A 9,626-nucleotide genomic window follows, 5' to 3' on the forward strand; every position below is an offset into this window, starting at 1 on the left:
TGTCAGACCCCTTTTAGGGAGTTTAACACTCATTAGCCTCTTCTAATTGCAAGCTACGCTTTCTCTCTTTTTTTTTTTCATTTTTCTTTTGCTGCAAACAAAAATAAAATATTTTTTTTGCACTGAATCTAAGCTAAAATAGGTTTGACAGCCCTTGTGGAAAGACTCATTGAGAGCCTCGAGTCGTAAACACTTAGACCTCAAGAAAGAAATGCCCTTCATTAATCAGTAGAACCCTCTTTGCAGCAAAAAAATAGAACATTATTACATTTGACATAGGTGAGACTTTGAATTTTCATTAAAAAAAAGATGTCAAATAAATTAAATTAAACATGTTGGTAACTTCAACTGCCTCATACAGTGCACACTCTTAAGACAGGCGGCTGAATTGAGGAATGGCCTCGTTTTAGGCTGCGATTGGGAGAACGTCGGTGTAAAGTTGGGACAGTGCTGACCCGGCTTTGCAGATCAGGAGCTCAAGCAAGGGCGCATGGAGGAGAAGGAAACCCTGAAGAAATGCAGTCCCATCTATCCAGCAGGTCTGCTCCCTGAGGTCCAGTGCTCCAATTTCAGCAATCTGTTGGGAGCACCATAGCCTTCTCTCTCTCTATCTCCTTTTCCCTCCCAGACCTACTTCCAGCTCTCTGTGTGATCAGGCTCTGGGAGAGAAAGGCTTTAGCTCGGTCTCACCACTACATGCTCCAATACTGAAATTTCACTCCCTTAACTGGATTGTGTTTGTCCAAAATGAAGCTATGAGCTAAAATTGGCTTTGATATGTACAGTAAATAGAATGACTGGGAATTGATTATTAGGGTTGTTCTGATGACAGAAGTATATAATTTAATAAACATTTAATATATAAATTTTACATCACTATTAATTTAATATAATTAGTTATATTGAATCATATTTTAAAAGTATATGTTGTACATTGTTTTATATATATATATATAAATAATACACAACTATTTTTTTTTATTATTAAAAAAAAAAAAAACAATTGCTTCATAAAACCATGGTCAGATTTATTGACCATGGTCTTATTTCTTTTCTCATGTTTAAATTGCTTAATTCATCCTTATGCAAGGCAAACGGTTAATTTTGGACCCTGCTTATGGTATTTCAGAATGACCTCAAGAGAGCAGACTGCTGTTTTTCAGCCAATTTGAGACAATTCAACCCTGCATAACTGCAGTCAGCAATACTGTTTAAATTCATAGTGGGTGCCAGTTTGTGACTGGTGAATGTTAAATGCTTGTTCCCAGAGGCAGGAATTGTCCTTGTTCCTTCCTGAGCCTCCCTTGTGTCTTTGACACATGTCTTTACACCACACTTTTAAGCCATGATGCTTGAAGGACAGACTTTTAAACAGACTTGAATATGTGGGATCATGGGTAGAATCCGTGCAAGAGTATAAACTCATGGATCATTAACATGACTATATGTGGCATTACATTTCTGAATTTAGAATGCTTTATCATTGAATATATATTTATTTGGCCTTATTTATTATGTAATATTCTAAAACGACTATCAGCTATTTGTTTGTCTGGACTCCTTGTATCAATGCATATTAAATTGTCTTTGTGGCAGATGCTGTTGCTATGCCGAAATCATCACTTACATCATTTTGATTCTTTTTTTTTTTTTTTTTATCAGTATGTAAAGGGTTTGCATTAAAATGGCACATTTAAGAGAATTAAACCCTAATAAAATTTGAAATACCTTTATCTGTATCTTTTCTCTCACTGGTGGTTTTCATTATGATGATCTGATTTTCACCAAATGTAATATATTCACTCTTTAAAGACTGATATTTAAAAAAGAAATGAGTTTTGATACATGTAAGCCCTAGTTTTTGTTATTAATAGGATGTTTTCCACATTTAAGCTTTCCATTAACTGTTTTGCCAGCACTGCTCCATCAGTACACCTGCTCCTTAATGTTTGACATCATTTTTAACGTACGAGGAGGGTACACTGTAAGCAATATTACTGTTACAATCATCATCTTTGGAAACTAGGTAGGAAAATGCTATTGCTTTGATGGCCTGCAGTGGTGTAAAGCGAGACTTTTCTCTGGCCTTTCTCTGTCTTCACAAGGTCCCTATCTAAATCACTGTCTTTCTCTGATTTCTGTTCAGGCTTCACAGTCCACTTCAAATGTCCAGGTTTCACAGCACATATCGTGCTACTCTTAGTCATCCATAACAAGTTTTCTCCAGCTAAAAGGAGGGCAGATGGAGACCCTCGACTTCTGGGCAAAAGTAATTGCACTGCTCCGCAGGGAGGAAAACCGGTGCCGTAGAACTCTGGGAATGACAAGTGTTTGTTGTCTTGATGTGGCGGTGGGCTGACTTTGATGCACAGAGGTGTATTTTCCTGTCGCTGCTCATCTGTGTCTTCATAAATTTGATGTGGTTATGTATGACATCTGTGTAAGAAAATCTCCAAAATTGTTTGTTTCAAGATTTGAAACAACTTAGTCCTTGTTTTAGAGCATCCTTACTCTACCTCATGTTGTTCTAAACCCATATGACGTACTTACTTTCATGAAACTCGAAAGGATGTACTGAAGACAATGTACTGAAAAGTTTTCATTTGTCCCTCACTGTCCGTATCCATCCAACTTGTCAGTTTGTCACTGATGCTGTAACATCATCCCGCATTCTCATTCATTGTGTGGACAAGAGCGACCTACATTCCTCACAATTTCTCCTTTTGTATTCCACAGAAGAAAGAACATCATTCGGATTGGGAACGACCAGATGCTACTTCTGATATCACTGAACTTGTCTATGTCCAAAACGCTTGGGGCCTGTGGCCTGCCAATGAGAGTACCCATGCTGAGTTGATGCCCCCCAAACTCACAGAAGGTCGTAGTGGGCCCGCTGCACCCCACTGGCATGCCCATCTCCCTATGGTGCCCGGAGCAATGCCCTCTACTCTCACCCTGCCCAGACACGCTGGCATGCTGAGCCTTTCTTGGAAGCAAGAAGAGACAAGCTTGCCAGCTTACTTTTCCCACAGGGTGTTGCTTTCTCTCCAACAACTGTGGAATGAAACAAAGCAGTGGGAGATGAGTGAGAGCAGCCCACACAGCTCCTGGGTGGTAAAGGCAGTGCTGTTTCTTTCTACGGTATGTTGCCATGGTTGGCGAGCAGCTTTTCAATCATTATTAGCATCATCTGCTATGACACATCATGTCGCTTGTTGATCAAATGACGTCTTTTTCTTTCCTTTTCTCAGTAACCTCCACTGATATACAATCCCTAAATAGCTACATGTTCCAATAGCTCTCTATACAAACTCATCCAAAACAAATGGAGGGTGCCGGTAATGACAGATAAATGTGGTTATTATTCCTTTCCTTCCCGGATGAGGCAAGGAGAGCGACCAGAGCTTCTTGTTATCGTCAGCTTCTTCCTCTAACATGAATTCAGTGATTTCATGGGGGTACGGCGTGTAATATCGACTTGCTTTGATAGCGTGGAAATGACCCAGGGATATAAGAAATAATCAGACATGTAGCACCGGCACAGCCACCCTTGTTCCATCATGGGAGGACAGCGGGGGACTTGGGGCTCATTGCTCTCAGCGATTATCAGCAGGTTTCTCGAAAAGCAAGAGATAGCGAGCAACAGATTCTCTCTATCTGTCTTTCACCCTCCCTGATGTGCAGCCGCTGTCTAACCCCCCCCCCCCCCCCCATTCGGAAATGACCCCTTTACTTTGTGTTTATCAATTTTGTGGTCCAGGGCCTTGTCAGGCTGAGATGCTAGAGCATTTCTTATATCAGATAACAATGCAGGCGAAGCACATTGAGCGGTGATTTCAATAACTCAGAAAGTATGAGCATACTTATGTATAGTGGTGCATGGTGGGATACATTTGTGAGTTGTTTTCCCACCCGTGGCGCCACATTCATTTGCATCTTCCATCAGCACCATGCTTCAGCTGTGAATATGCCTTTCTTGGTTTTGCTCACAATGAGGACTCATAAAACCAGTGCCTGCAGCAACACCAACACAGTGAGTCGGCAACCTCCTTAACACCTGCAAAGCTGTTTTACATATTACCCAAAACTGCAGACCTGCAGGGCACTGTGGTGTTGTTGCGAGAGATTCAGGTCAATGGCTCAATTTAGACAATTTTACAAAATTCCGGCGTAAAAAGGCTAAAAATGGTTTTTATTTTTTATCAATTCTTTGATTGATAAAAAAATAATACTTTTATTTTGCAAGAATACATTAAACTGACCAAAAAAGGTGTCAGTAAAGTTCCAAAAGATTTCTATTATGTTAAAAAAGATTTTCTATTCATCAAATAATCTTGGGGAAAAAAATGCCTCACGGTTTCCACAAAAAATGTTAAGCAGCACAGCCATTTTCAACATCACCAGCTAGCAATGCCCCTCAGTTCACTATGTTTGTTCATTGTTCAACTCATGCAGCTCAAGCGGTGCAATTCCTGACATGATTGACTATGATTTGATTATTTGAAAATAAACATTGTTAGTACAGTCTTGTTTTTTCTCTCTGCCATTTTCATCAGCCTATTTGTGCAGCACAGTGGTTCTCAGGTGCCATGCGGTTGCACTAGTTTCCAGAGAGACTTTAATGGCAGAGAGCACCTGTGCATTTTGGTGATAGTGATGACCTGTGGACTCTTATGTTTGCTTGTAATCTGCATTGCTGCCATATTACAAAGCAAATGGCATCACGCTGGTTCCCTTCTGCTTTAATTAAGTCCCTACTGCTAATCATTTCCAAGAGAGGTCCCTTACCCTCTTCTCCTAAACTTGTTTCCTCTAGTAGCCTTGCAAACAAAACTAACTCTCTCACCCTCTCTTCCAGCCTCACGGCAGCAGAAAACTTCCAGGAGTTTGGTGACTCCATCCTCTTTCTTCTTTGCCACACTCACAGTACCAGAGGCCTTCTGGAAGCCTGGAGACTCCAAACTCTTTCTTCCCATTTCAGGTTCTCTCTGTCTTGCTCTGCTGTCTCACTGCAATCCTCCGTGGACATTTTGTCCATTCAAATGGCTCTTATCAACTCTTGAGTACTCAGCATTTCTATCCATCCACCCCCAGACAGTTCACTTCATTTCAACTCACTTTTTTCTGTTTTCAGGGTCAGTCAGCCAGAAAACCAATTATTCAGCCTCCCTTTATCACCTGAATGAAAGAGAGAGGGGTTAAGGCCTGCAGTGATACTATAGTCTCACTCCAGCAACCCTAGAGACCTTTTTGGTAACGCAGCATTAGACCTCACCTCCTGCAATGGCCCATTACCACAGAATCGCTGTATCGCTTACTGTCTTTATCTTGTTGAAGAGCCAAAATAAATTATCATTCCATTTGCGTCTTTATCCCTCAAAAAGTGCTTCAAATTCAGGATACGTGAATGTGTGACCCAATTTCTCCAAGTACTCTGTCACCCTACTGAAGGGGAGGGTGAAATGGTTTGACTGTGAGAGATACCGCGACAAGACACAATTCACAAACAAATTTGGAGAAAACAGCTCAGTGAAAACACCTGCCTCAGCTCAAAGATCACAGGATCACATTGATGGATTTATACATTCAGGGGAGGAATAGTCAATTATTCTCACGGGTGAAATGGAAATTGGACGTTGTGACTTTCCCTCCCGCATCTCTGACATGAAAGGAAATAGCCATCTTTTGCTTGTTGCTAGTTTGATAGTGTAGTTTCTTCTGGGTTTTCAGAATCTCGCCAGCTCGATTATGCCGGGATTCCGCAACAGACGTGCAAGATTAGTTGCTTCTTCCGCACTGAGTCAGAGCCTAACTCCAGGCAGCTCGCACAAGGACCAGAGATGTCCATGTGCAAGGTGTTCCATTAATCATACAACACAAACTCCACTGAAGGGCAGTGCCAAGGAGGTGGATTGTGTTCTGTTGGCCCCCTTTGGCCCGATGGTTGGAAGACCACATGGGGGAGACGAATCTGCCACAAAGGGGGCACATTGTGTCCTAGCTCAGCATTTAATCACACTTCTTTGTGCCCTTGAAAAATGAAACCCAACTTTGTGACTTTGGTGCTGGGAAGAGTAAATATCAGAGCTTAGATTGATTATGCACTTGAGGGGACTAAAACCAGTGCTGTTGTTTCCACTGAAACAAACGTCTTTGGTCTTGTGTTAGAAGCCATAACTTATTATTGGCTTGCTCAGATTATTTTCTTGACCTGAGGATGTGTGCCCGCTCAATGCTCATGTGGGATGGGGGAAGAATAGACAGATACCAAAGCTGCCGTGGCATTGTGTGATTGGGGTCTTTCTCTCTTGTTCTCTGAGGACAGAGAGTAATTGATCTAAAGAGTGCGGTCCTGGTGCGGAAACTGTAAATAACCTGAAACTCATCTTTATTCAGACCTCTCCACCTATGTATTGACCCAAGCACTGCACAAAGTCGAGCACTGCAACACCGTCCCTTTATGGACATACACAGTCCCTGTATGAGAAGACTTGTCAATATTTTAGTAATGACATTATAATCTAAAATGTGACCTCTCTTCTTGTGGGACAAGTCAATTACGAGGGGGTCATGTCTGTTTGAACGGCATGCTTTTATGTTTAGTTTAATTTTTTACTTTTTTTCATTTTGTATATTTTATCGTTGCATCCTGAAAGTCTCATTACTTTCCTATTCCTCAGCAAATGTTCAGTTACTTCAAAGCCTTCTTTTATAGAAGTGAAATGTCAGGCAGCTCAAATAGAAGGGAGCCCTCTGCTGTTTGTCAAGAGGTACTGCTTTGCCACCTATGGGTTTTCTCTTGCACATAAGACAGCCACAGTTAGTCAGCTATACAGTTCAATGTCTGTTATCACTTTAAAAAGAATGGATATATGATTCAGAAAATACAGGTCTTGGCCAAAAGATTGACTTTTAACATGCTACACCATCTAAACTGACTTCCTGGAATTCAGCACCATCGTAAACTGAACAGCTCCCTGAGTCATGTGTAGCAGATCAGCACTCTCTTTCAGCAGCCCTCCCTTCATCCAGTTGTGAGTGAATAGACTCTTATTTATAGACCACAGCTACTTTATGATGTCTTCTGAAACACTTGTCATCGTAGTCCAGCAAAGACCAGGCTCATGCTTGCAGGTTTTGTCAATGGAATCACATTTTCTGAAGGGATCGGATAGCAGAAAATTGATCCACCAACTTTTATGCCCAGGCAACAAATTACACATAACAGCCACAAATCACAAACCTGTTTCGCTCCATTTATGAGCAGTTAATGCCATTTAGTAGTGGGAGCAAATTTCAGCCAAGTGTGCAGAAAAAAAAAGTTGCAATTGTGTGTTTTATTTCTTGGCCTTTATTTGAGCTAGTGATCAGCTATTAAACGGCCTGACGGCTCGCAGAGTTTTGCTCACAGGTGGTACTATAAATAATGCATGGACTGTAACATATAGAAGTTGAAGTGCTCTCTCTTCACTCTGACACAGTGGCTTTTGAAACTGATTTTTATGCAGTCTGTCAAACTTGAAGGTCTCAACTTAATGTTACAATAATCTGTTTCTAAATTAGTATTCATAGTGTGCACTAGCCAGCTCTGTCTGGGTATCAGTTCAAATATTAATGTCTTTTACACTTATTATGAATGGCAAAGTAAATCTACTGACTTAAAAACTCGCTTTTGTAATAGCTATTGCCACAAAGCAAGTGTTTAAAGAAACTATCATATTTAATAATCTCACAAAATTTACACCATTGCCATCATATTTGCCCGTGCTGTTGTTTACATCCGTTTTGGAAGTCCCCCTAGCTTTGCGATATTTTCGAGTTAAAAGTTGTTTTATTATTAATGAAACTTTGGAAACTTCTCTTTGGAAGGTCTCTTCTCTTACGCACAAATCTAAAAATGAACCCTCTGATGCCAGAAGACCTATAAATATTTTGGTGAGGATATCAGGACACCTGCTGTTGCCAAAACAAGCTCCATAACATCTTCTAAAGTGCCCCACGTCTGACTTTCAACCCCAACTTTACTCAGTCAATCTCAGGCCATGACATTGTGAGCAGATAACCCTGTGCCCATTCTGTTTGCTTAATAATACATAATTCATTTTCAGAAAACACTGTGTTGGTGAGCTATGAATGGCTGCGTGATCTGTGTTTGAGAAATGAGCCCAGGTGGTAAGTCTAAAAGAATGGAAATTGTTTTTTCTTTTTTTTTCCTTTTCTTTTTTTTGCATAAAAGAAGAGTTGATGGAGTGCTGCATCTGTTTTCAGTAGGGGTGACAATGTAGCCTTCATGTGACTATTTTTATTCCAATGCAGTTTATGTGGCATCCGTTAAGTGGCTTATCAATATTTATACATGTCTGGAGCTAAAAGAAGAGAGGACAGGTAGTCAAAGGGTGAACCCATCGAATCCCAATGACATTTACATGCATCTCTAATGGACAGCTTTGGTGGCTTAGTATGAATTAAGTAAATGGCATATCAAGTGGCTTGTATCTATTGTGCAGTTTTAGACTGAAGCATTGCTATTATTGACCTCTGTACTGTTCTTCTGGGATACATTGATATTCTGTTCCTCCCATTTTGTCACACTCCTGATCCAATCTCTGTGTTTAATGATGCATTGCTCTCGCTCTCTGAATTTGATCTTAGCGTACAGACAACGGCTATGTGTTCCTAACTCCCATAATCCTTTGGGTTCCCTGGGTCACACCAAAATCAACAATGTCATTGAATGGTTAAACAGGTCGTTCGAGTCAAACTACACACAAGTTATAATTTTTTAGGTCACAAGTTGTGACGGAATGACAAAATGTCAAACCTTGCCTGATAAAACAATCTTTTAAGATGTTGACTTTGCATTAAGCAGCATTGTTTGTCGAATCTCAGTGTGATCTTTGCTTTATCTTCAGGACTGCAAGCTCATGGAAGTCTCTTTGAGGTAGAACAGTCTGCACATCACCTGAAGATCATGGATAAATAAACAAGAGGATTTAATGTGGCGAGTACAAGTACAAATTGAACTCTGAACTACTTTGTTTTATCTTGCAAAGTGGAGACGACCCATGACACAGTGCTATTAAGCAGGCACAAATTATCCCAGTGGAGCAGGAAACATTTGATGGATATGGAGGGTAGTCTTTATACTTCAGTTCTCAATGAGCAGTGCAAATACAGTTTGTGACTGTGATCAGGGGTGATTTTAGGATTTCAGCCTTTGGGGGGCCCAACCACGTATTCAAATATGAGCTGCTGTGGCTCAGAAGAATAAGAATGAGAGGTGGTCAATTTGAATCTTGCTTGACTAAGAATTTTGAATTTAACAAAAGTTTTAGGTACTTGCAAGGACAGGATTTCACAGTGAAACTTCTGCCACTGTTTTCAACACATGAAAAGATCATGAAGGGCTCAACTAAATGGTCGCAGCTGCAACAAAAAGTTCAAATGTAAGACAATATTTTTCATAATCAGGAAACCGTTATTTGTTTATAGCGGTTTTGTCAGATGCCATTTCTTTATTGAGCACCAGTGTTTCCTTCACTCAACAATGAACAGCGCAAGCTATGATGTCTCAATTTCTTTCTTTCTTTTTTTTCTTTTTTTTTTATATATGACACAAATACAGT

This window comes from Cyprinus carpio, chromosome A8 (assembly GCF_018340385.1).
Source record: "Cyprinus carpio isolate SPL01 chromosome A8, ASM1834038v1, whole genome shotgun sequence".
Classification (NCBI taxonomy): Eukaryota; Metazoa; Chordata; class Actinopteri; order Cypriniformes; family Cyprinidae; genus Cyprinus; species Cyprinus carpio.